Genomic DNA, 24,351 nt, shown 5'->3' on the forward strand with positions numbered 1-24,351 from the left:
ACACACCATGTTAAGTGATGGACTCACCGCGTGCACACTAGTAAACACACTCAACAAGCCTGCACATGTAAAAGACTCAACTACACAACATTGTTTGATCATTACATTATTATCACTATTGATATTACACTTGAACACAACTATTTGTTCCCAATACTCAATCTACACTACTACGCCGAGCCTGTACTGGAAGGGACTGGGTGTCCCTGCCTCCCTTTACAGCCACTTCCTGTTTCTTTGTTTGGGACAGTAGCACATGTTACACTGTCAGCATCTAGTGGTGAGTAGCACACACTACACCGAATAAGATTTTCACTGACATCAAACTTGAACAACTTCATAATGAAACATAACAAATCACATTTAAATTAGCTTGAAAAAAAACACCTAATTCCAATACAAAATATTGGGCAATATCTGAAAAATGCCGTTCACAAACACCTTCCGTCTAATTCGACTCAGTTGGAAATGTTTTGCACAGAAGAATGGGCAACCATGTCACTCTCTCGATGTGCAAAACCGGTAGTAACAGACCCAAAGACACGCAACTGTTTGCAACTTTTCCACACGACATGGTTCACTTTTCTGATCGTATCTCGTCTGAAACGTCTTGAAGAAAGTTCGGTTTAATCCGTTTAAAGTTTGCATGTTTAAAACTAGATGCAAAGACGGGGACGACTTCACCTGCAAGACACCACATTATCCCGTGTGGTAATTGTGTTGTGTCCGATATTCATGTATGCAACGACAGCTGAATTAACTCAGTCCATGCAATGTCTGTGCTGTAGAACTCAAAAACTTATTGTAAGATCAACTATATTTTAGATATTGGTACAGATATTTTAATTGTTTTAGACAAGAAGAGGAGTGCACTGTTCCTGGAGATACTGCAATACCAGGTCAATGCGTGGAGTGGGTGAAGCAAGCTCCTATTCCGGCTCCCTGATTCAAAAATCAATTTAATATATGGTCCCCTGATAAGGGACATATCAGATATTAAACTGATAAGAACAGATACTACACTTGATCTTAGCCAAAAGGCCGAGAAGCGATGCCACTTGGCTGTCAGAAGGGAGGATGTCATTCCGGACACAACAACCTACAGTGAGGGTTACACACATTGATCAACCACAACGTCACATATCAACACACCAAACAACAACCATGCACTTTTTGAATGACTGCATTATTTTCAAAGCTGCAAAGACTTTAAATGAACGGAAGTGTTTGATCACCCCTGGTCACGTGGTACACCTCAGTCCAATAGTAAGTGGCGAAATACATTTTTCCAACACTCGCATCGCCCCAGTCTCATTCAACCAGACAAACAAACTTCATTATAAAATACATAAATGTTGGTGGTTGGTAGAATATTTGAGCAAAACCCAAAGTAGCTGTACAATCAACATTTGACCAATTTAATCGTCGAGCCCGCCTCATGACCAAACTACTTCCGGCTTAATTCTTGTGCCATTGAGACAAACGCTTCCACCACCAAGTGACGTGGAGTGGTACCTACAACACTTAAAACCGGAAATGAAGGCAACACATAAGACTCAAGCATTACTTGTAACTAATGCGTGATAAAATGCTTAGAAATTATTCATAAGTAATTTCTCAGTACCTGTACTGATAAACAACACAGGTTAAATTGTTAAAAGCATAGCCAGCATAGGTGTCACCAGTAGGTGGCAGTACAACACCAGCTTTCCGTGCACTCACTGCATGATCAGTCAGGGTGAATTGTTGTTTTGTTTGAAACTTAAACTTAATGAGAATCTTTAACATTGCAATATGTGTTACTCACCACTAAATGGTGGCTACATCGCCATGTGTTCATTTCAATAACAGAGTATGTAAGCACTCCAGGGACATTTGATGTGTTTTGTCATTAACAGATGATCAGGGGAGAGCGCGCACGCAGTCCCCCACTACCACAAATTATGCAGTCGAGATTCCCACATTTGGGGAATTCGTAAGAGTCAACAAAGCCAGAGTGCAATGGCTGAGCCTCACCCTAGGTGAACCACCTTCATGATCATGGTATCTCCCCTGCCAGGTAAGTATGAGTTATACATGGCTCACACGCACAAGTCCTTCACACACACACCATGTTAAGTGATGGACTCACCGCGTGCACACTAGTAAACACACTCAACAAGCCTGCACATGTAAAAGACTCAAATACACAACATTGTTTGATCATTACATTATTATCACTATTGATATTACACTTGAACACAACTATTTGTTCCCAATACTCAATCTACACTACTACGCCGAGCCTGTACTGGAAGGGACTGGGTGTCCCTGCCTCCCTTTACAGCCACTTCCTGTTTCTTTGTTTGGGACAGTAACACATGTTACACTGTCAGCATCTAGTGGTGAGTAGCACACACTACACCGAATAAGATTTTCACTGACATCAAACTTGAACAACTTCATAATGAAACATAACAAATCACATTTAAATTAGCTTGAAAAAAAACACCTAATTCCAATACAAAATATTGGGCAATATCTGAAAAATGCCGTTCACAAACACCTTCCGTCTAATTCGACTCAGTTGGAAATGTTTTGCACAGAAGAATGGGCAACCATGTCACTCTCTCGATGTGCAAAACCGGTAGTAACAGACCCAAAGACACGCAACTGTTTGCAACTTTTCCACACAACATGGTTCACTTTTCTGATCGTATCTCGTCTGAAACGTCTTGAAGAAAGTTCGGTTTAATCCGTTTAAAGTTTGCATGTTTAAAACTAGATGCAAAGAAGGGGACGACTTCACCGGCAAGACACCACATTATCCCGTGTGGTAATTGTGTTGTGTCCGATATTCATGTATGCAACGACAGCTGAATTAACTCAGTCCATGCAATGTCTGTGCTGTAGAACTCAAAAACTTGTTGTAAGATCAACTGTATTTTAGACATTGGTACAAATATTTTAATTGTTTTAGACAAGAAGAGGAGTGCACCGTTCCTGGAGATACTGCAATACCAGGTCAATGCGTGGAGTGGGTGAAACAAGCTCCTATTCCAGCTCCCTGATTCAAAAAACAATTTAATATATGGTCCCCTGATAAGGGACATATCAGATATTAAACTGATAAGAACAGATACTACACTTGATCTTAGCCAAAAGGCCGAGAAGCGATGCCACTTGGTTGTCAGAAGGAAGGATGTCATTCCGGACACAACAACCTACAGTGAGGGTTACACACATTGATCAACCACAACGTCACATATCAACACACCAAACAACAACCATGCACTTTTTGAATGACTGCATTATTTTCAAAGCTGCAAAGACTTTAAATGAACGGAAGTGTTTGATCACTCCTGGTCACGTGGTACACCTCAGTCCAATAGTAAGTGGCGAAATACATTTTTCCAACACTCGCATCGCCCCAGTCTCATTCAACCAAACAAACAAACTTCATTATAAAATACATAAATGTTGGTGGTTGGTAGAATATTTGAGCAAAACGCAAAGTAGCTGTACAATCAACATTTGACCAATTTAATCGTCGAGCCCGCCTCATGACCAAACTACTTCCGGCTTAATTCTTGTGCCATTGAGACAAACGCTTCCACCACCAAGTGACGTGGAGTGGTACCTACAACACTTAAAACCGGAAATGAAGGCAACACATAAGACTTAAGCATTACTTGTAACTAATGCGTGATAAAATGCTTAGAAATTATTCATAAGTAATTTCTCAGTACCTGTACTGATAAACAACACAGGTTATGTTGTTAAAAGCATAGCCAGCATAGGTGTCACCAGTAGGTGGCAGTACAACACCAGCTTTCCGTGCACTCACTGCATGATCAGTCAGGGTGAATTGTTGTTTTGTTTGAAACTTAAACTTAATGAGAATCTTTAACATTGCAATATGTGTTACTCACCACTAAATGGTGGCTACATCGCCATGTGTTCATTTCAATAACAGAGTATGTAAGCACTCCAGGGACATTTGATGTGTTTTGTCATTAACAGATGACCAGGGGAGAGCGCGCACGCAGTCCCCCACTACCACAAATTATGCAGTCGAGATTCCCACATTTGGGGAATTCGTAAGGGTCAAAAAAGCCAGAGTGCAATGGCTGAGCCTCACCCTAGGTGAACCACCTTCATGATCATGGTATCTCCCCTGCCAGGTAAGTATGAGTTATACATGGCTCACACGCACAAGTCCTTCACACACACACCATGTTAAGTGATGGACTCACCGCGTGCACACTAGTAAACACACTCAACAAGCCTGCACATGTAAAAGACTCAACTACACAACATTGTTTGATCATTACATTATTATCACTATTGATATTACACTTGAACACAACTATTTGTTCCCAATACTCAATCTACACTACTACGCCGAGCCTGTACTGGAAGGGACTGGGTGTCCCTGCCTCCCTTTACAGCCACTTCCTGTTTCTTTGTTTGGGACAGTAGCACATGTTACACTGTCAGCATCTAGTGGTGAGTAGCACACACTACACCGAATAAGATTTTCACTGACATCAAACTTGAACAACTTCATAATGAAACATAACAAATCACATTTAAATTAGCTTGAAAAAAAACACCTAATTCCAATACAAAATATTGGGCAATATCTGAAAAATGCCGTTCACAAACACTTTCCGTCTAATTCGACTCAGTTGGAAATGTTTTGCACAGAAGAATGGGCAACCATGTCACTCTCTCGATGTGCAAAACCGGTAGTAACAGACCCAAAGACACGCAACTGTTTGCAACTTTTCCACACGACATGGTTCACTTTTCTGATCGTATCTCGTCTGAAACGTCTTGAAGAAAGTTCGGTTTAATCCGTTTAAAGTTTGCATGTTTAAAACTAGATGCAAAGACGGGGACGACTTCACCTGCAAGACACCACATTATCCCGTGTGGTAATTGTGTTGTGTCCGATATTCATGTATGCAACGACAGCTGAATTAACTCAGTCCATGCAATGTCTGTGCTGTAGAACTCAAAAACTTATTGTAAGATCAACTATATTTTAGATATTGGTACAGATATTTTAATTGTTTTAGACAAGAAGAGGAGTGCACCGTTCCTGGAGATACTGCAATACCAGGTCAATGCGTGGAGTGGGTGAAGCAAGCTCCTATTCCGGCTCCCTGATTCAAAAATCAATTTAATATATGGTCCCCTGATAAGGGACATATCAGATATTAAACTGATAAGAACAGATACTACACTTGATCTTAGCCAAAAGGCCGAGAAGCGATGCCACTTGGCTGTCAGAAGGGAGGATGTCATTCCGGACACAACAACCTACAGTGAGGGTTACACACATTGATCAACCACAACGTCACATATCAACACACCAAACAACAACCATGCACTTTTTGAATGACTGCATTATTTTCAAAGCTGCAAAGACTTTAAATGAACGGAAGTGTTTGATCACCCCTGGTCACGTGGTACACCTCAGTCCAATAGTAAGTGGCGAAATACATTTTTCCAACACTCGCATCGCCCCAGTCTCATTCAACCAAACAAACAAACTTCATTATAAAATACATAAATGTTGGTGGTTGGTAGAATATTTGAGCAAAACCCAAAGTAGCTGTACAATCAACATTTGACCAATTTAATCGTCGAGCCCGCCTCATGACCAAACTACTTCCGGCTTAATTCTTGTGCCATTGAGACAAACGCTTCCACCACCAAGTGACGTGGAGTGGTACCTACAACACTTAAAACCGGAAATGAAGGCAACACATAAGACTCAAGCATTACTTGTAACTAATGCGTGATAAAATGCTTAGAAATTATTCATAAGTAATTTCTCAGTACCTGTACTGATAAACAACACAGGTTAAATTGTTAAAAGCATAGCCAGCATAGGTGTCACCAGTAGGTGGCAGTACAACACCAGCTTTCCGTGCACTCACTGCATGATCAGTCAGGGTGAATTGTTGTTTTGTTTGAAACTTAAACTTAATGAGAATCTTTAACATTGCAATATGTGTTACTCACCACTAAATGGTGGCTACATCGCCATGTGTTCATTTCAATAACAGAGTATGTAAGCACTCCAGGGACATTTGATGTGTTTTGTCATTAACAGATGATCAGGGGAGAGCGCGCACGCAGTCCCCCACTACCACAAATTATGCAGTCGAGATTCCCACATTTGGGGAATTCGTAAGAGTCAACAAAGCCAGAGTGCAATGGCTGAGCCTCACCCTAGGTGAACCACCTTCATGATCATGGTATCTCCCCTGCCAGGTAAGTATGAGTTATACATGGCTCACACGCACAAGTCCTTCACACACACACCATGTTAAGTGATGGACTCACCGCGTGCACACTAGTAAACACACTCAACAAGCCTGCACATGTAAAAGACTCAACTACACAGCATTGTTTGATCATTACATTATTATCACTATTGATATTACACTTGAACACAACTATTTGTTCCCAATACTCAATCTACACTACTACGCCGAGCCTGTACTGGAAGGGACTGGGTGTCCCTGCCTCCCTTTACAGCCACTTCCTGTTTCTTTGTTTGGGACAGTAACACATGTTACACTGTCAGCATCTAGTGGTGAGTAGCACACACTACACCGAATAAGATTTTCACTGACATCAAACTTGAACAACTTCATAATGAAACATAACAAATCACATTTAAATTAGCTTGAAAAAAAACACCTAATTCCAATACAAAATATTGGGCAATATCTGAAAAATGCCGTTCACAAACACCTTCCGTCTAATTCGACTCAGTTGGAAATGTTTTGCACAGAAGAATGGGCAACCATGTCACTCTCTCGATGTGCAAAACCGGTAGTAACAGACCCAAAGACACGCAACTGTTTGCAACTTTTCCACACGACATGGTTCACTTTTCTGATCGTATCTCGTCTGAAACGTCTTGAAGAAAGTTCGGTTTAATCCGTTTAAAGTTTGCATGTTTAAAACTAGATGCAAAGACGGGGACGACTTCACCTGCAAGACACCACATTATCCCGTGTGGTAATTGTGTTGTGTCCGATATTCATGTATGCAACGACAGCTGAATTAACTCAGTCCATGCAATGTCTGTGCTGTAGAACTCAAAAACTTGTTGTAAGATCAACTATATTTTAGATATTGGTACAGATATTTTAATTGTTTTAGACAAGAAGAGGAGTGCACCGTTCCTGGAGATACTGCAATACCAGGTCAATGCGTGGAGTGGGTGAAGCAAGCTCCTATTCCGGCTCCCTGATTCAAAAATCAATTTAATATATGGTCCCCTGATAAGGGACATATCAGATATTAAACTGATAAGAACAGATACTACACTTGATCTTAGCCAAAAGGCCGAGAAGCGATGCCACTTGGTTGTCAGAAGGGAGGATGTCATTCCGGACACAACAACCTACAGTGAGGGTTACACACATTGATCAACCACAACGTCACATATCAACACACCAAACAACAACCATGCACTTTTTGAATGACTGCATTATTTTCAAAGCTGCAAAGACTTTAAATGAACGGAAGTGTTTGATCACTCCTGGTCACGTGGTACACCTCAGTCCAATAGTAAGTGGCGAAATACATTTTTCCAACACTCGCATCGCCCCAGTCTCATTCAACCAAACAAACAAACTTCATTATAAAATACATAAATGTTGGTGGTTGGTAGAATATTTGAGCAAAACCCAAAGTAGCTGTACAATCAACATTTGACCAATTTAATCGTCGAGCCCGCCTCATGACCAAACTACTTCCGGCTTAATTCTTGTGCCATTGAGACAAACGCTTCCACCACCAAGTGACGTGGAGTGGTACCTACAACACTTAAAACCGGAAATGAAGGCAACACATAAGACTCAAGCATTACTTGTAACTAATGCGTGATAAAATGCTTAGAAATTATTCATAAGTAATTTCTCAGTACCTGTACTGATAAACAACACAGGTTAAATTGTTAAAAGCATAGCCAGCATAGGTGTCACCAGTAGGTGGCAGTACAACACCAGCTTTCCGTGCACTCACTGCATGATCAGTCAGGGTGAATTGTTGTTTTGTTTGAAACTTAAACTTAATGAGAATCTTTAACATTGCAATATGTGTTACTCACCACTAAATGGTGGCTACATCGCCATGTGTTCATTTCAATAACAGAGTATGTAAGCACTCCAGGGACATTTGATGTGTTTTGTCATTAACAGATGATCAGGGGAGAGCGCGCACGCAGTCCCCCACTACCACAAATTATGCAGTCGAGATTCCCACATTTGGGGAATTCGTAAGAGTCAACAAAGCCAGAGTGCAATGGCTGAGCCTCACCCTAGGTGAACCACCTTCATGATCATGGTATCTCCCCTGCCAGGTAAGTATGAGTTATACATGGCTCACACGCACAAGTCCTTCACACACACACCATGTTAAGTGATGGACTCACCGCGTGCACACTAGTAAACACACTCAACAAGCCTGCACATGTAAAAGACTCAACTACACAGCATTGTTTGATCATTACATTATTATCACTATTGATATTACACTTGAACACAACTATTTGTTCCCAATACTCAATCTACACTACTACGCCGAGCCTGTACTGGAAGGGACTGGGTGTCCCTGCCTCCCTTTACAGCCACTTCCTGTTTCTTTGTTTGGGACAGTAACACATGTTACACTGTCAGCATCTAGTGGTGAGTAGCACACACTACACCGAATAAGATTTTCACTGACATCAAACTTGAACAACTTCATAATGAAACATAACAAATCACATTTAAATTAGCTTGAAAAAAAACACCTAATTCCAATACAAAATATTGGGCAATATCTGAAAAATGCCGTTCACAAACACCTTCCGTCTAATTCGACTCAGTTGGAAATGTTTTGCACAGAAGAATGGGCAACCATGTCACTCTCTCGATGTGCAAAACCGGTAGTAACAGACCCAAAGACACGCAACTGTTTGCAACTTTTCCACACGACATGGTTCACTTTTCTGATCGTATCTCGTCTGAAACGTCTTGAAGAAAGTTCGGTTTAATCCGTTTAAAGTTTGCATGTTTAAAACTAGATGCAAAGACGGGGACGACTTCACCTGCAAGACACCACATTATCCCGTGTGGTAATTGTGTTGTGTCCGATATTCATGTATGCAACGACAGCTGAATTAACTCAGTCCATGCAATGTCTGTGCTGTAGAACTCAAAAACTTGTTGTAAGATCAACTATATTTTAGATATTGGTACAGATATTTTAATTGTTTTAGACAAGAAGAGGAGTGCACCGTTCCTGGAGATACTGCAATACCAGGTCAATGCGTGGAGTGGGTGAAGCAAGCTCCTATTCCGGCTAACTGATTCAAAAATCAATTTAATATATGGTCCCCTGATAAGGGACATATCAGATATTAAACTGATAAGAACAGATACTACACTTGATCTTAGCCAAAAGGCCGAGAAGCGATGCCACTTGGTTGTCAGAAGGGAGGATGTCATTCCGGACACAACAACCTACAGTGAGGGTTACACACATTGATCAACCACAACGTCACATATCAACACACCAAACAACAACCATGCACTTTTTGAATGACTGCATTATTTTCAAAGCTGCAAAGACTTTAAATGAACGGAAGTGTTTGATCACTCCTGGTCACGTGGTACACCTCAGTCCAATAGTAAGTGGCGAAATACATTTTTCCAACACTCGCATCGCCCCAGTCTCATTCAACCAAACAAACAAACTTCATTATAAAATACATAAATGTTGGTGGTTGGTAGAATATTTGAGCAAAACGCAAAGTAGCTGTACAATCAACATTTGACCAATTTAATCGTCGAGCCCGCCTCATGACCAAACTACTTCCGGCTTAATTCTTGTGCCATTGAGACAAACGCTTCCACCACCAAGTGACGTGGAGTGGTACCTACAACACTTAAAACCGGAAATGAAGGCAACACATAAGACTTAAGCATTACTTGTAACTAATGCGTGATAAAATGCTTAGAAATTATTCATAAGTAATTTCTCAGTACCTGTACTGATAAACAACACAGGTTATGTTGTTAAAAGCATAGCCAGCATAGGTGTCACCAGTAGGTGGCAGTACAACACCAGCTTTCCGTGCACTCACTGCATGATCAGTCAGGGTGAATTGTTGTTTTGTTTGAAACTTAAACTTAATGAGAATCTTTAACATTGCAATATGTGTTATTCACCACTAAATGGTGGCTACATCGCCATGTTTTCATTTCAATAACAGAGTATGTAAGCACTCCAGGGACATTTGATGTGTTTTGTCATTAACAGATGATCAGGGGAGAGCGCGCACGCAGTCCCCCACTACCACAAATTATGCAGTTGAGATTCCCACATTTGGGGAATTCGTAAGAGTCAACAAAGCCAGAGTGCAATGGCTGAGCCTCACCCTAGGTGAACCACCTTCATGATCATGGTATCTCCCCTGCCAGGTAAGTATGAGTTATACATGGCTCACACGCACAAGTCCTTCACACACACACCATGTTAAGTGATGGACTCACCGCGTGCACACTAGTAAACACACTCAACAAGCCTGCACATGTAAAAGACTCAACTACACAACATTGTTTGATCATTACATTATTATCACTATTGATATTACACTTGAACACAACTATTTGTTCCCAATACTCAATCTACACTACTACGCCGAGCCTGTACTGGAAGGGACTGGGTGTCCCTGCCTCCCTTTACAGCCACTTCCTGTTTCTTTGTTTGGGACAGTAACACATGTTACACTGTCAGCATCTAGTGGTGAGTAGCACACACTACACCGAATAAGATTTTCACTGACATCAAACTTGAACAACTTCATAATGAAACATAACAAATCACATTTAAATTAGCTTGAAAAAAAACACCTAATTCCAATACAAAATATTGGGCAATATCTGAAAAATGCCGTTCACAAACACCTTCCGTCTAATTCGACTCAGTTGGAAATGTTTTGCACAGAAGAATGGGCAACCATGTCACTCTCTCGATGTGCAAAACCGGTAGTAACAGACCCAAAGACACGCAACTGTTTGCAACTTTTCCACACGACATGGTTCACTTTTCTGATCGTATCTCGTCTGAAACGTCTTGAAGAAAGTTCGGTTTAATCCGTTTAAAGTTTGCATGTTTAAAACTAGATGCAAAGACGGGGACGACTTCACCGGCAAGACACCACATTATCCCGTGTGGTAATTGTGTTGTGTCCGATACTCATGTATGCAACGACAGCTGAATTAACTCAGTCCATGCGACGTCTGTGCTGTAGAACTCAAAAACTTGTAAGATCAACTGTATTTTAGACATTGGTACAAATATTTTAATTGTTTTAGACAAGAAGAGGAGTGCACCGTTCCTGGAGATACTGCAATACCAGGTCAATGCGTGGAGTGGGTGAAGCAAGCTCCTATTCCGGATCCCTGATTCAAAAATCAATTTAATATATGGTCCCCTGATAAGGGACATATCAGATATTAAACTGATAAGAACAAATACTACACTTGATCTTAGCCAAAAGGCCGAGAAGCGATGCCACTTGGTTGTCAGAAGGGAGGATGTCATTCCGGACACAACAACCTAAAGTGAGGGTTACACACATTGATCAACCACAACGTCACATATCAACACACCAAACAACAACCATGCACTTTTTGAATGACTGCATTATTTTCAAAGCTGCAAAGACTTTAAATGAACGGAAGTGTTTGATCACTCCTGGTCACGTGGTACACCTCAGTCCAATAGTAAGTGGCGAAATACATTTTTCCAACACTCGCATCGCCCCAGTCTCATTCAACCAAACAAACACACTTCATTATAAAATACATAAATGTTGGTGGTTGGTAGAATATTTTAGCAAAACGCAAAGTAGCTGTACAATCAACATTTGACCAATTTAATCGTCGAGCCCGCCTCATGACCAAACTACTTCCGGCTTAATTCTTGTGCCATTGAGACAAACGCTTCCACCACCAAGTGACGTGGAGTGGTACCTACAACACTTAAAACCGGAAATGAAGGCAACACATAAGACTTAAGCATTACTTGTAACTAATGCGTGATAAAATGCTTAGAAATTATTCATAAGTAATTTCTCAGTACCTGTACTGATAAACAACACAGGTTATGTTGTTAAAAGCATAGCCAGCATAGGTGTCACCAGTAGGTGGCAGTACAACACCAGCTTTCCGTGCACTCACTGCATGATCAGTCAGGGTGAATTGTTGTTTTGTTTGAAACTTAAACTTAATGAGAATCTTTAACATTGCAATATGTGTTACTCACCACTAAATGGTGTCTACATCGCCATGTGTTCATTTCAATAACAGAGTATGTAAGCACTCCAGGGACATTTGATGTGTTTTGTCATTAACAGATGATCAGGGGAGAGCGCGCACGCAGTCCCCCACTACCACAAATTATGCAGTCGAGATTCCCACATTTGGGGAATTCGTAAGGGTCAACAAAGCCAGAGTGCAATGGCTGAGCCTCACCCTAGGTGAACCACCTTCATGATCATGGTATCTCCCCTGCCAGGTAAGTATGAGTTATACATGGCTCACACGCACAAGTCCTTCACACACACACCATGTTAAGTGATGGACTCACCGCGTGCACACTAGTAAACACACTCAACAAGCCTGCACATGTAAAAGACTCAACTACACAACATTGTTTGATCATTACATTATTATCACTATTGATATTACACTTGAACACAACTATTTGTTCCCAATACTCAATCTACACTACTACGCCGAGCCTGTACTGGAAGGGACTGGGTGTCCCTGCCTCCCTTTACAGCCACTTCCTGTTTCTTTGTTTGGGACAGTAACACATGTTACACTGTCAGCATCTAGTGGTGAGTAGCACACACTACACCGAATAAGATTTTCACTGACATCAAACTTGAACAACTTCATAATGAAACATAACAAATCACATTTAAATTAGCTTGAAAAAAAACACCTAATTCCAATACAAAATATTGGGCAATATCTGAAAAATGCCGTTCACAAACACCTTCCGTCTAATTCGACTCAGTTGGAAATGTTTTGCACAGAAGAATGGGCAACCATGTCACTCTCTCGATGTGCAAAACCGGTAGTAACAGACCCAAAGACACGCAACTGTTTGCAACTTTTCCACACGACATGGTTCACTTTTCTGATCGTATCTCGTCTGAAACGTCTTGAAGAAAGTTCGGTTTAATCCGTTTAAAGTTTGCATGTTTAAAACTAGATGCAAAGACGGGGACGACTTCACCTGCAAGACACCACATTATCCCGTGTGGTAATTGTGTTGTGTCCGATATTCATGTATGCAACGACAGCTGAATTAACTCAGTCCATGCAATGTCTGTACTGTAGAACTCAAAAACTTGTTGTAAGATCAACTGTATTTTAGATATTGGTACAGATATTTTAATTGTTTTAGACAAGAAGAGGAGTGCACCGTTCCTGGAGATACTGCAATACCAGGTCAATGCGTGGAGTGGGTGAAGCAAGCTCCTATTCCGGCTCCCTGATTCAAAAATCAATTTAATATATGGTCCCCTGATAAGGGACATATCAGATATTAAACTGATAAGAACAGATACTACACTTGATCTTAGCCAAAAGGCCGAGAAGCGATGCCACTTGGTTGTCAGAAGGGAGGATGTCATTCCGGACACAACAACCTACAGTGAGGGTTACACACATTGATCAACCACAACGCCACATATCAACACACCAAACAACAACCATGCACTTTTTGAATGACTGCATTATTTTCAAAGCTGCAAAGACTTTAAATGAACGGAAGTGTTTGATCACTCCTGGTCACGTGGTACACCTCAGTCCAATAGTAAGTGGCGAAATACATTTTTCCAACACTCGCATCGCCCCAGTCTCATTCAACCAAACAAACAAACTTCATTATAAAATACATAAATGTTGGTGGTTGGTAGAATATTTTAGCAAAACGCAAAGTAGCTGTACAATCAACATTTGACCAATTTAATCGTCGAGCCCGCCTCATGACCAAACTACTTCCGGCTTAATTCTTGTGCCATTGAGACAAACGCTTCCACCACCAAGTGACGTGGAGTGGTACCTACAACACTTAAAACCGGAAATGAAGGCAACACATAAGACTTAAGCATTACTTGTAACTAATGCGTGATAAAATGCTTAGAAATTATTCATAAGTAATTTCTCAGTACCTGTACTGATAAACAACACAGGTTATGTTGTTAAAAGCATAGCCAGCATAGGTGTCACCAGTAGGTGGCAGTACAACACCAGCTTTCCGTGCACTCACTGCATGATCAGTCAGGGTGAATTGTTGTTTTGTTTGAAACTTAAACTTAATGAGAATCTTTAACATTGCAATATGTGTTACTCACCACTAAATGCTGGCTACATCGCCATGTGTTCATTTCAATAACAGAGTATGTAAGCACTCCAGGGACATTTGATGTGTTTTGTCATTAACAGATGATCAGGGGAGAGCGCGCACGCAGTCCCCCACTACCACAAATTATGCAGTCGAGATTCCCACATTTGGGGAATTCGTAAGGGTCAAAAAAGCCAGAGTGCAATGGCTGAGCCTCACCCTAGGTGAACCACCTTCATGATCATGGTATCTCCCCTGCCAGGTAAGTATGAGTTATACATGGCTCACACGCACAAGTCCTTCACACACACACCATGTTAAGTGATGGACTCACCGCGTGCACACTAGTAAACACACTCAACAAGCCTGCACATGTAAAAGACTCAACTACACAACATTGTTTGATCATTACATTATTATCACTATTGATATTACACTTGAACACAACTATTTGTTCCCAATACTCAATCTACACTACTACGCCGAGCCTGTACTGGAAGGGACTGGGTGTCCCTGCCTCCCTTTACAGCCACTTCCTGTTTCTTTGTTTGGGACAGTAACACATGTTACACTGTCAGCATCTAGTGGTGAGTAGCACACACTACACCGAATAAGATTTTCACTGACATCAAACTTGAACAACTTCATAATGAAACATAACAAATCACATTTAAATTAGCTTGAAAAAAAAACACCTAATTCCAATACAAAATATTGGGCAATATCTGAAAAATGCCGTTCACAAACACCTTCCGTCTAATTCGACTCAGTTGGAAATGTTTTGCACAGAAGAATGGGCAACCATGTCACTCTCTCGATGTGCAAAACCGGTAGTAACAGACCCAAAGACACGCAACTGTTTGCAACTTTTCCACACGACATGGTTCACTTTTCTGATCGTATCTCGTCTGAAACGTCTTGAAGAAAGTTCGGTTTAATCCGTTTAAAGTTTGCATGTTTAAAACTAGATGCAAAGACGGGGACGACTTCACCTGCAAGACACCACATTATCCCGTGTGGTAATTGTGTTGTGTCCGATATTCATGTATGCAACGACAGCTGAATTAACTCAGTCCATGCAATGTCTGTGCTGTAGAACTCAAAAACTTGTTGTAAGATCAACTGTATTTTAGATATTGGTACAGATATTTTAATTGTTTTAGACAAGAAGAGGAGTGCACCGTTCCTGGAGATACTGCAATACCAGGTCAATGCGTGGAGTGGGTGAAGCAAGCTCCTATTCCGGCTCCCTGATTCAAAAATCAATTTAATATATGGTCCCCTGATAAGGGACATATCAGATATTAAACTGATAAGAACAGATACTACACTTGATCTTAGCCAAAAGGCCGAGAAGCGATGCCACTTGGTTGTCAGAAGGGAGGATGTCATTCCGGACACAACAACCTACAGTGAGGGTTACACACATTGATCAACCACAACGTCACATATCAACACACCAAACAACAACCATGCACTTTTTGAATGACTGCATTATTTTCAAAGCTGCAAAGACTTTAAATGAACGGAAGTGTTTGATCACTCCTGGTCACGTGGTACACCTCAGTCCAATAGTAAGTGGCGAAATACATTTTTCCAACACTCGCATCGCCCCAGTCTCATTCAACCAAACAAACAAACTTCATTATAAAATACATAAATGTTGGTGGTTGGTAGAATATTTGAGCAAAACGCAAAGTAGCTGTACAATCAACATTTGACCAATTTAATCGTCGAGCCCGCCTCATGACCAAACTACTTCCGGCTTAATTCTTGTGCCATTGAGACAAACGCTTCCACCACCAAGTGACGTGGAGTGGTACCTACAACACTTAAAACCGGAAATGAAGGCAACACATAAGACTCAAGCATTACTTGTAACTAATGCGTGATAAAATGCTTAGAAATTATTCATAAGTAATTTCTCAGTACCTGTACTGATAAACAACACAGGTTAAATTGTTAAAAGCATAGCCAGCATAGGTGTCACCAGTAGGTGGCAGTACAACACCAGCTTTCCGTGCACTCACTGCATGATCAGTCAGGGTGAATTGTTGTTTTGTTTGAAACTTAAACTTAATGAGAATCTTTAACATTGCAATATGTGTTACTCACCACTAAATGGTGGCTACATCGCCATGTGTTCATTTCAATAACAGAGTATGTAAGCACTCCAGGGACATTTGATGTGTTTTGTCATTAACAGATGATCAGGGGAGAGCGCGCACGCAGTCCCCCACTACCACAAATTATGCAGTCGAGATTCCCACATTTGGGGAATTCGTAAGAGTCAACAAAGCCAGAGTGCAATGGCTGAGCCTCACCCTAGGTGAACCACCTTCATGATCATGGTATCTCCCCTGCCAGGTAAGTATGAGTTATACATGGCTCACACGCACAAGTCCTTCACACACACACCATGTTAAGTGATGGACTCACCGCGTGCACACTAGTAAACACACTCAACAAGCCTGCACATGTAAAAGACTCAACTACACAGCATTGTTTGATCATTACATTATTATCACTATTGATATTACACTTGAACACAACTATTTGTTCCCAATACTCAATCTACACTACTACGCCGAGCCTGTACTGGAAGGGACTGGGTGTCCCTGCCTCCCTTTACAGCCACTTCCTGTTTCTTTGTTTGGGACAGTAACACATGTTACACTGTCAGCATCTAGTGGTGAGTAGCACACACTACACCGAATAAGATTTTCACTGACATCAAACTTGAACAACTTCATAATGAAACATAACAAATATCATTTAAATTAGCTTGAAAAAAAACACCTAATTCCAATACAAAATATTGGGCAATATCTGAAAAATGCCGTTCACAAACACCTTCCGTCTAATTCGACTCAGTTGGAAATGTTTTGCACAGAAGAATGGGCAACCATGTCACTCTCTCGATGTGCAAAACCGGTAGTAACAGACCCAAAGACACGCAACTGTTTGCAACTTTTCCACACGACATGGTTCACTTTTCTGATCGTATCTCGTCTGAAACGTCTTGAAGAAAGTTCGGTTTAATCCGTTTAAAGTTTGCATGTTTAAAACTAGATGCAAAGACGGGGACACCACATTATCCCGTGTGGTAATTGTGTTGTGTCCGATATTCATGTATGCAACGACAGCTGAATTAACTCAGTCCATGCAATGTCTGTGCTGTAGAACTCAAAAACTTGTTGTAAGATCAACTATATTTTAGATATTGGTACAGATATTTTAATTGTTTTAGACAAGAAGAGGAGTGCACCGTTCCTGGAGATACTGCAATACCAGGTCAATGCGTGGAGTGGGTGAAGCAAGCTCCTATTCCGGCTCCCTGATTCAAAAATCAATTTAATATATGGTCCCCTGATAAGGGACATATCAGATATTAAACTGATAAGAACAGATACTACACTTGATCTTAGCCAAAAGGCCGAGAAGCGATGCCACTTGGTTGTCAGAAGGGAGGATGTCATTCCGGACACAACAACCTACAGTGAGGGTTACACACATTGATCAACCACAACGTCACATATCAACACACCAAACAACAACCATGCACTTTTTGAATGACTGCATTATTTTCAAAGCTGCAAAGACTTTAAATGAACGGAAGTGTTTGATCACTCCTGGTCACGTGGTACACCTCAGTCCAATAGTAAGTGGCGAAATACATTTTTCCAACACTCGCATCGCCCCAGTCTCATTCAACCAAACAAACAAACTTCATTATAAAATACATAAATGTTGGTGGTTGGTAGAATATTTGAGCAAAACGCAAAGTAGCTGTACAATCAACATTTGACCAATTTAATCGTCGAGCCCGCCTCATGACCAAACTACTTCCGGCTTAATTCTTGTGCCATTGAGACAAACGCTTCCACCACCAAGTGACGTGGAGTGGTACCTACAACACTTAAAACCGGAAATGAAGGCAACACATAAGACTTAAGCATTACTTGTAACTAATGCGTGATAAAATGCTTAGAAATTATTCATAAGTAATTTCTCAGTACCTGTACTGATAAACAACACAGGTTATGTTGTTAAAAGCATAGCCAGCATAGGTGTCACCAGTAGGTGGCAGTACGACACCAGTTTTCCGTGCACTCACTGCATGATCAGTCAGGGTGAATTGTTACTTTGTTTGAAACTTAAACTTAATGAGAATCTTTAACATTGCAGTATGTGTTATTCACCACTAAATGGTGGCTACATCGCCATGTGTTCATTTCAATAACAGAGTATGTAAGCACTCCAGGGACATTTGATGTGTTTTGTCATTAACAGATGATCAGGGGAGAGCGCGCACGCAGTCCCCCACTACCACAAATTATGCAGTCGAGATTCCCACATTTGGGGAATTCGTAAGGGTCAAAAAAGCCAGAGTGCAATGGCTGAGCCTCACCCTAGGTGAACCACCTTCATGATCATGATATCTCCCCTGCCAGGTAAGTTTGAGTTAAACATGGCTCACACGCACAAGTCCTTCACACACACACCATGTTAAGTGATGGACTCACCGCGTGCACACTAGTAAACACACTCAACAAGCCTGCACATGTAAAAGACTCAACTACACAACATTGTTTGATCATTACATTATTATCACTATTGATATTACACTTGAACACAACTATTTGTTCCCAATACTCAATCTACACTACTACGCCGAGCCTGTACTGGAAGGGACTGGGTGTCCCTGCCTCCCTTTACAGCCACTTCCTGTTTCTTTGTTTGGGACAGTAACACATGTTACACTGTCAGCATCTAGTGGTGAGTAGCACACACTACACCGAATAAGATTTTCACTGACATCAAACTTGAACAACTTCATAATGAAACATAACAAATCACATTTAAATTAGCTTGAAAAAAAACACCTAATTCCAATACAAAATATTGGGCAATATCTGAAAAATGCCGTTCACAAACACCTTCCGTCTAATTCGACTCAGTTGGAAATGTTTTGCACAGAAGAATGGGCAACCATGTCACTCTCTCGATGTGCAAAACCGGTAGTAACAGACCCAAAGACACGCAACTGTTTGCAACTTTTCCACACGACATGGTTCACTTTTCTGATCGTATCTCGTCTGAAACGTCTTGAAGAAAGTTCGGTTTAATCCGTTTAAAGTTTGCATGTTTAAAACTAGATGCAAAGACGGGGACACCACATTATCCCGTGTGGTAATTGTGTTGTGTCCGATATTCATGTATGCAACGACAGCTGAATTAACTCAGTCCATGCAATGTCTGTGCTGTAGAACTCAAAAACTTGTTGTAAGATCAACTATATTTTAGATATTGGTACAGATATTTTAATTGTTTTAGACAAGAAGAGGAGTGCACCGTTCCTGGAGATACTGCAATACCAGGTCAATGCGTGGAGTGGGTGAAGCAAGCTCCTATTCCGGCTCCCTGATTCAAAAATCAATTTAATATATGGTCCCCTGATAAGGGACATATCAGATATTAAACTGATAAGAACAGATACTACACTTGATCTTAGCCAAAAGGCCGAGAAGCGATGCCACTTGGTTGTCAGAAGGGAGGATGTCATTCCGGACACAACAACCTACAGTGAGGGTTACACACATTGATCAACCACAACGTCACATATCAACACACCAAACAACAACCATGCACTTTTTGAATGACTGCATTATTTTCAAAGCTGCAAAGACTTTAAATGAACGGAAGTGTTTGATCACTCCTGGTCACGTGGTACACCTCAGTCCAATAGTAAGTGGCGAAATACATTTTTCCAACACTCGCATCGCCCCAGTCTCATTCAACCAAACAAACAAACTTCATTATAAAATACATAAATGTTGGTGGTTGGTAGAATATTTGAGCAAAACGCAAAGTAGCTGTACAATCAACATTTGACCAATTTAATCGTCGAGCCCGCCTCATGACCAAACTACTTCCGGCTTAATTCTTGTGCCATTGAGACAAACGCTTCCACCACCAAGTGACGTGGAGTGGTACCTACAACACTTAAAACCGGAAATGAAGGCAACACATAAGACTTAAGCATTACTTGTAACTAATGCGTGATAAAATGCTTAGAAATTATTCATAAGTAATTTCTCAGTACCTGTACTGATAAACAACACAGGTTATGTTGTTAAAAGCATAGCCAGCATAGGTGTCACCAGTAGGTGGCAGTACAACACCAGCTTTCCGTGCACTCACTGCATGATCAGTCAGGGTGAATTGTTGTTTTGTTTGAAACTTAAACTTAATGAGAATCTTTAACATTGCAATATGTGTTATTCACCACTAAATGGTGGCTACATCGCCATGTTTTCATTTCAATAACAGAGTATGTAAGCACTCCAGGGACATTTGATGTGTTTTGTCATTAACAGATGATCAGGGGAGAGCGCGCACGCAGTCCCCCACTACCACAAATTATGCAGTTGAGATTCCCACATTTGGGGAATTCGTAAGAGTCAACAAAGCCAGAGTGCAATGGCTGAGCCTCACCCTAGGTGAACCACCTTCATGATCATGGTATCTCCCCTGCCAGGTAAGTATGAGTTATACATGGCTCACACGCACAAGTCCTTCACACACACACCATGTTAAGTGATGGACTCACCGCGTGCACACTAGTAAACACACTCAACAAGCCTGCACATGTAAAAGACTCAACTACACAACATTGTTTGATCATTACATTATTATCACTATTGATATTACACTTGAACACAACTATTTGTTCCCAATACTCAATCTACACTACTACGCCGAGCCTGTACTGGAAGGGACTGGGTGTCCCTGCCTCCCTTTACAGCCACTTCCTGTTTCTTTGTTTGGGACAGTAACACATGTTACACTGTCAGCATCTAGTGGTGAGTAGCACACACTACACCGAATAAGATTTTCACTGACATCAAACTTGAACAACTTCATAATGAAACATAACAAATCACATTTAAATTAGCTTGAAAAAAAACACCTAATTCCAATACAAAATATTGGGCAATATCTGAAAAATGCCGTTCACAAACACCTTCCGTCTAATTCGACTCAGTTGGAAATGTTTTGCACAGAAGAATGGGCAACCATGTCACTCTCTCGATGTGCAAAACCGGTAGTAACAGACCCAAAGACACGCAACTGTTTGCAACTTTTCCACACGACATGGTTCACTTTTCTGATCGTATCTCGTCTGAAACGTCTTGAAGAAAGTTCGGTTTAATCCGTTTAAAGTTTGCATGTTTAAAACTAGATGCAAAGACGGGGACGACTTCACCGGCAAGACACCACATTATCCCGTGTGGTAATTGTGTTGTGTCCGATACTCATGTATGCAACGACAGCTGAATTAACTCAGTCCATGCGACGTCTGTGCTGTAGAACTCAAAAACTTGTAAGATCAACTGTATTTTAGACATTGGTACAAATATTTTAATTGTTTTAGACAAGAAGAGGAGTGCACCGTTCCTGGAGATACTGCAATACCAGGTCAATGCGTGGAGTGGGTGAAGCAAGCTCCTATTCCGGATCCCTGATTCAAAAATCAATTTAATATATGGTCCCCTGATAAGGGACATATCAGATATTAAACTGATAAGAACAAATACTACACTTGATCTTAGCCAAAAGGCCGAGAAGCGATGCCACTTGGTTGTCAGAAGGGAGGATGTCATTCCGGACACAACAACCTAAAGTGAGGGTTACACACATTGATCAACCACAACGTCACATATCAACACACCAAACAACAACCATGCACTTTTTGAATGACTGCATTATTTTCAAAGCTGCAAAGACTTTAAATGAACGGAAGTGTTTGATCACTCCTGGTCACGTGGTACACCTCAGTCCAATAGTAAGTGGCGAAATACATTTTTCCAACACTCGCATCGCCCCAGTCTCATTCAACCAAACAAACAAACTTCATTATAAAATACATAAATGTTGGTGGTTGGTAGAATATTTGAGCAAAACGCAAAGTAGCTGTACAATCAACATTTGACCAATTTAATCGTCGAGCCCGCCTCATGACCAAACTACTTCCGGCTTAATTCTTGTGCCATTGAGACAAACGCTTCCACCACCAAGTGACGTGGAGTGGTACCTACAACACTTAAAACCGGAAATGAAGGCAACACATAAGACTTAAGCATTACTTGTAACTAATGCGTGATAAAATGCTTAGAAATTATTCATAAGTAATTTCTCAGTACCTGTACTGATAAACAACACAGGTTATGTTGTTAAAAGCATAGCCAGCATAGATGTCACCAGTAGGTGGCAGTACGACACCAGTTTTCCGTGCACTCACTGCATGATCAGTCAGGGTGAATTGTTACTTTGTTTGAAACTTAAACTTAATGAGAATCTTTAACATTGCAGTATGTGTTATTCACCACTAAATGGTGGCTACATCGCCATGTGTTCATTTCAATAACAGAGTATGTAAGCACTCCAGGGACATTTGATGTGTTTTGTCATTAACAGATGATCAGGGGAGAGCGCGCACGCAGTCCCCCACTACCACAAATTATGCAGTCGAGATTCCCACATTTGGGGAATTCGTAAGGGTCAAAAAAGCCAGAGTGCAATGGCTGAGCCTCACCCTAGGTGAACCACCTTCATGATCATGATATCTCCCCTGCCAGGTAAGTTTGAGTTAAACATGGCTCACACGCACAAGTCCTTCACACACACACCATGTTAAGTGATGGACTCACCGCGTGCACACTAGTAAACACACTCAACAAGCCTGCACATGTAAAAGACTCAACTACACAACATTGTTTGATCATTACATTATTATCACTATTGATATTACACTTGAACACAACTATTTGTTCCCAATACTCAATCTACACTACTACGCCGAGCCTGTACTGGAAGGGACTGGGTGTCCCTGCCTCCCTTTACAGCCACTTCCTGTTTCTTTGTTTGGGACAGTAACACATGTTACACTGTCAGCATCTAGTGGTGAGTAGCACACACTACACCGAATAAGATTTTCACTGACATCAAACTTGAACAACTTCATAATGAAACATAACAAATCACATTTAAATTAGCTTGAAAAAAAACACCTAATTCCAATACAAAATATTGGGCAATATCTGAAAAATGCCGTTCACAAACACCTTCCGTCTAATTCGACTCAGTTGGAAATGTTTTGCACAGAAGAATGGGCAACCATGTCACTCTCTCGATGTGCAAAACCGGTAGTAACAGACCCAAAGACACGCAACTGTTTGCAACTTTTCCACACGACATGGTTCACTTTTCTGATCGTATCTCGTCTGAAACGTCTTGAAGAAAGTTCTGTTTAATCCGTTTAAAGTTTGCATGTTTAAAACTAGATGCAAAGACGGGGACGACTTCACCTGCAAGACACCACATTATCCCGTGTGGTAATTGTGTTGTGTCCGATATTCATGTATGCAACGACAGCTGAATTAACTCAGTCCATGCAATGTCTGTGCTGTAGAACTCAAAAACTTGTTGTAAGATCAACTGTATTTTAGATATTGGTACAGATATTTTAATTGTTTTAGACAAGAAGAGGAGTGCACCGTTCCTGGAGATACTGCAATACCAGGTCAATGCGTGGAGTGGGTGAAGCAAGCTCCTATTCCGGCTCCCTGATTCAAAAATCAATTTAATATATGGTCCCCTGATAAGGGACATATCAGATATTAAACTGATAAGAACAGATACTACACTTGATCTTAGCCAAAAGGCCGAGAAGCGATGCCACTTGGTTGTCAGAAGGGAGGATGTCATTCCGGACACAACAACCTACAGTGAGGGTTACACACATTGATCAACCACAACGTCACATATCAACACACCAAACAACAACCATGCACTTTTTGAATGACTGCATTATTTTCAAAGCTGCAAAGACTTTAAATGAACGGAAGTGTTTGATCACCCCTGGTCACG

At 41.0% G+C, this 24,351-nt stretch overlaps 23 non-coding genes across 23 annotated transcripts; all 23 read right to left on the bottom strand.

Annotated features, from left to right (window-relative positions):
- Positions 1 to 862: 862 nt before the first annotated feature.
- Positions 863 to 1,053, bottom strand: LOC133546322 (U2 spliceosomal RNA). Its single transcript, XR_009805094.1, has one exon. It is a non-coding gene; the product is annotated as a U2 spliceosomal RNA (small nuclear RNA).
- Positions 1,054 to 1,903: 850 nt separating this feature from the next.
- On the bottom strand, positions 1,904 to 2,067 carry LOC133546283 (U1 spliceosomal RNA). The gene has a single exon (XR_009805055.1). It is a non-coding gene; the product is annotated as a U1 spliceosomal RNA (small nuclear RNA).
- An 899-nt stretch (positions 2,068 to 2,966) lies between these two features.
- LOC133546393 (U2 spliceosomal RNA) lies at positions 2,967 to 3,157 on the bottom strand. The gene has a single exon (XR_009805162.1). It is a non-coding gene; the product is annotated as a U2 spliceosomal RNA (small nuclear RNA).
- An 850-nt stretch (positions 3,158 to 4,007) lies between these two features.
- LOC133546307 (U1 spliceosomal RNA) lies at positions 4,008 to 4,171 on the bottom strand. The gene has a single exon (XR_009805079.1). It is a non-coding gene; the product is annotated as a U1 spliceosomal RNA (small nuclear RNA).
- Positions 4,172 to 5,070: 899 nt separating this feature from the next.
- On the bottom strand, positions 5,071 to 5,261 carry LOC133546366 (U2 spliceosomal RNA). Its single transcript, XR_009805136.1, has one exon. It is a non-coding gene; the product is annotated as a U2 spliceosomal RNA (small nuclear RNA).
- An 850-nt stretch (positions 5,262 to 6,111) lies between these two features.
- On the bottom strand, positions 6,112 to 6,275 carry LOC133546284 (U1 spliceosomal RNA). The gene has a single exon (XR_009805056.1). It is a non-coding gene; the product is annotated as a U1 spliceosomal RNA (small nuclear RNA).
- An 899-nt stretch (positions 6,276 to 7,174) lies between these two features.
- LOC133546367 (U2 spliceosomal RNA) lies at positions 7,175 to 7,365 on the bottom strand. The gene has a single exon (XR_009805137.1). It is a non-coding gene; the product is annotated as a U2 spliceosomal RNA (small nuclear RNA).
- An 850-nt stretch (positions 7,366 to 8,215) lies between these two features.
- LOC133546285 (U1 spliceosomal RNA) lies at positions 8,216 to 8,379 on the bottom strand. The gene has a single exon (XR_009805057.1). It is a non-coding gene; the product is annotated as a U1 spliceosomal RNA (small nuclear RNA).
- Positions 8,380 to 9,278: 899 nt separating this feature from the next.
- On the bottom strand, positions 9,279 to 9,469 carry LOC133546410 (U2 spliceosomal RNA). Its single transcript, XR_009805178.1, has one exon. It is a non-coding gene; the product is annotated as a U2 spliceosomal RNA (small nuclear RNA).
- Positions 9,470 to 10,319: 850 nt separating this feature from the next.
- LOC133546317 (U1 spliceosomal RNA) lies at positions 10,320 to 10,483 on the bottom strand. Its single transcript, XR_009805089.1, has one exon. It is a non-coding gene; the product is annotated as a U1 spliceosomal RNA (small nuclear RNA).
- An 896-nt stretch (positions 10,484 to 11,379) lies between these two features.
- On the bottom strand, positions 11,380 to 11,570 carry LOC133546402 (U2 spliceosomal RNA). The gene has a single exon (XR_009805170.1). It is a non-coding gene; the product is annotated as a U2 spliceosomal RNA (small nuclear RNA).
- An 850-nt stretch (positions 11,571 to 12,420) lies between these two features.
- On the bottom strand, positions 12,421 to 12,584 carry LOC133546433 (U1 spliceosomal RNA). Its single transcript, XR_009805198.1, has one exon. It is a non-coding gene; the product is annotated as a U1 spliceosomal RNA (small nuclear RNA).
- Positions 12,585 to 13,483: 899 nt separating this feature from the next.
- On the bottom strand, positions 13,484 to 13,674 carry LOC133546368 (U2 spliceosomal RNA). Its single transcript, XR_009805138.1, has one exon. It is a non-coding gene; the product is annotated as a U2 spliceosomal RNA (small nuclear RNA).
- Positions 13,675 to 14,524: 850 nt separating this feature from the next.
- Positions 14,525 to 14,688, bottom strand: LOC133546308 (U1 spliceosomal RNA). Its single transcript, XR_009805080.1, has one exon. It is a non-coding gene; the product is annotated as a U1 spliceosomal RNA (small nuclear RNA).
- A 900-nt stretch (positions 14,689 to 15,588) lies between these two features.
- Positions 15,589 to 15,779, bottom strand: LOC133546369 (U2 spliceosomal RNA). The gene has a single exon (XR_009805139.1). It is a non-coding gene; the product is annotated as a U2 spliceosomal RNA (small nuclear RNA).
- An 850-nt stretch (positions 15,780 to 16,629) lies between these two features.
- LOC133546286 (U1 spliceosomal RNA) lies at positions 16,630 to 16,793 on the bottom strand. The gene has a single exon (XR_009805058.1). It is a non-coding gene; the product is annotated as a U1 spliceosomal RNA (small nuclear RNA).
- Positions 16,794 to 17,675: 882 nt separating this feature from the next.
- LOC133546370 (U2 spliceosomal RNA) lies at positions 17,676 to 17,866 on the bottom strand. The gene has a single exon (XR_009805140.1). It is a non-coding gene; the product is annotated as a U2 spliceosomal RNA (small nuclear RNA).
- An 850-nt stretch (positions 17,867 to 18,716) lies between these two features.
- LOC133546314 (U1 spliceosomal RNA) lies at positions 18,717 to 18,880 on the bottom strand. Its single transcript, XR_009805086.1, has one exon. It is a non-coding gene; the product is annotated as a U1 spliceosomal RNA (small nuclear RNA).
- Positions 18,881 to 19,762: 882 nt separating this feature from the next.
- LOC133546371 (U2 spliceosomal RNA) lies at positions 19,763 to 19,953 on the bottom strand. Its single transcript, XR_009805141.1, has one exon. It is a non-coding gene; the product is annotated as a U2 spliceosomal RNA (small nuclear RNA).
- Positions 19,954 to 20,803: 850 nt separating this feature from the next.
- LOC133546318 (U1 spliceosomal RNA) lies at positions 20,804 to 20,967 on the bottom strand. Its single transcript, XR_009805090.1, has one exon. It is a non-coding gene; the product is annotated as a U1 spliceosomal RNA (small nuclear RNA).
- An 896-nt stretch (positions 20,968 to 21,863) lies between these two features.
- LOC133546403 (U2 spliceosomal RNA) lies at positions 21,864 to 22,054 on the bottom strand. Its single transcript, XR_009805171.1, has one exon. It is a non-coding gene; the product is annotated as a U2 spliceosomal RNA (small nuclear RNA).
- Positions 22,055 to 22,904: 850 nt separating this feature from the next.
- LOC133546315 (U1 spliceosomal RNA) lies at positions 22,905 to 23,068 on the bottom strand. Its single transcript, XR_009805087.1, has one exon. It is a non-coding gene; the product is annotated as a U1 spliceosomal RNA (small nuclear RNA).
- Positions 23,069 to 23,967: 899 nt separating this feature from the next.
- LOC133546372 (U2 spliceosomal RNA) lies at positions 23,968 to 24,158 on the bottom strand. The gene has a single exon (XR_009805142.1). It is a non-coding gene; the product is annotated as a U2 spliceosomal RNA (small nuclear RNA).
- Positions 24,159 to 24,351: the final 193 nt, after the last annotated feature.

This window comes from Nerophis ophidion, linkage group LG29 (genome assembly GCF_033978795.1).
Source record: "Nerophis ophidion isolate RoL-2023_Sa linkage group LG29, RoL_Noph_v1.0, whole genome shotgun sequence".
Lineage (NCBI taxonomy): Eukaryota > Metazoa > Chordata > Actinopteri > Syngnathiformes > Syngnathidae > Nerophis > Nerophis ophidion.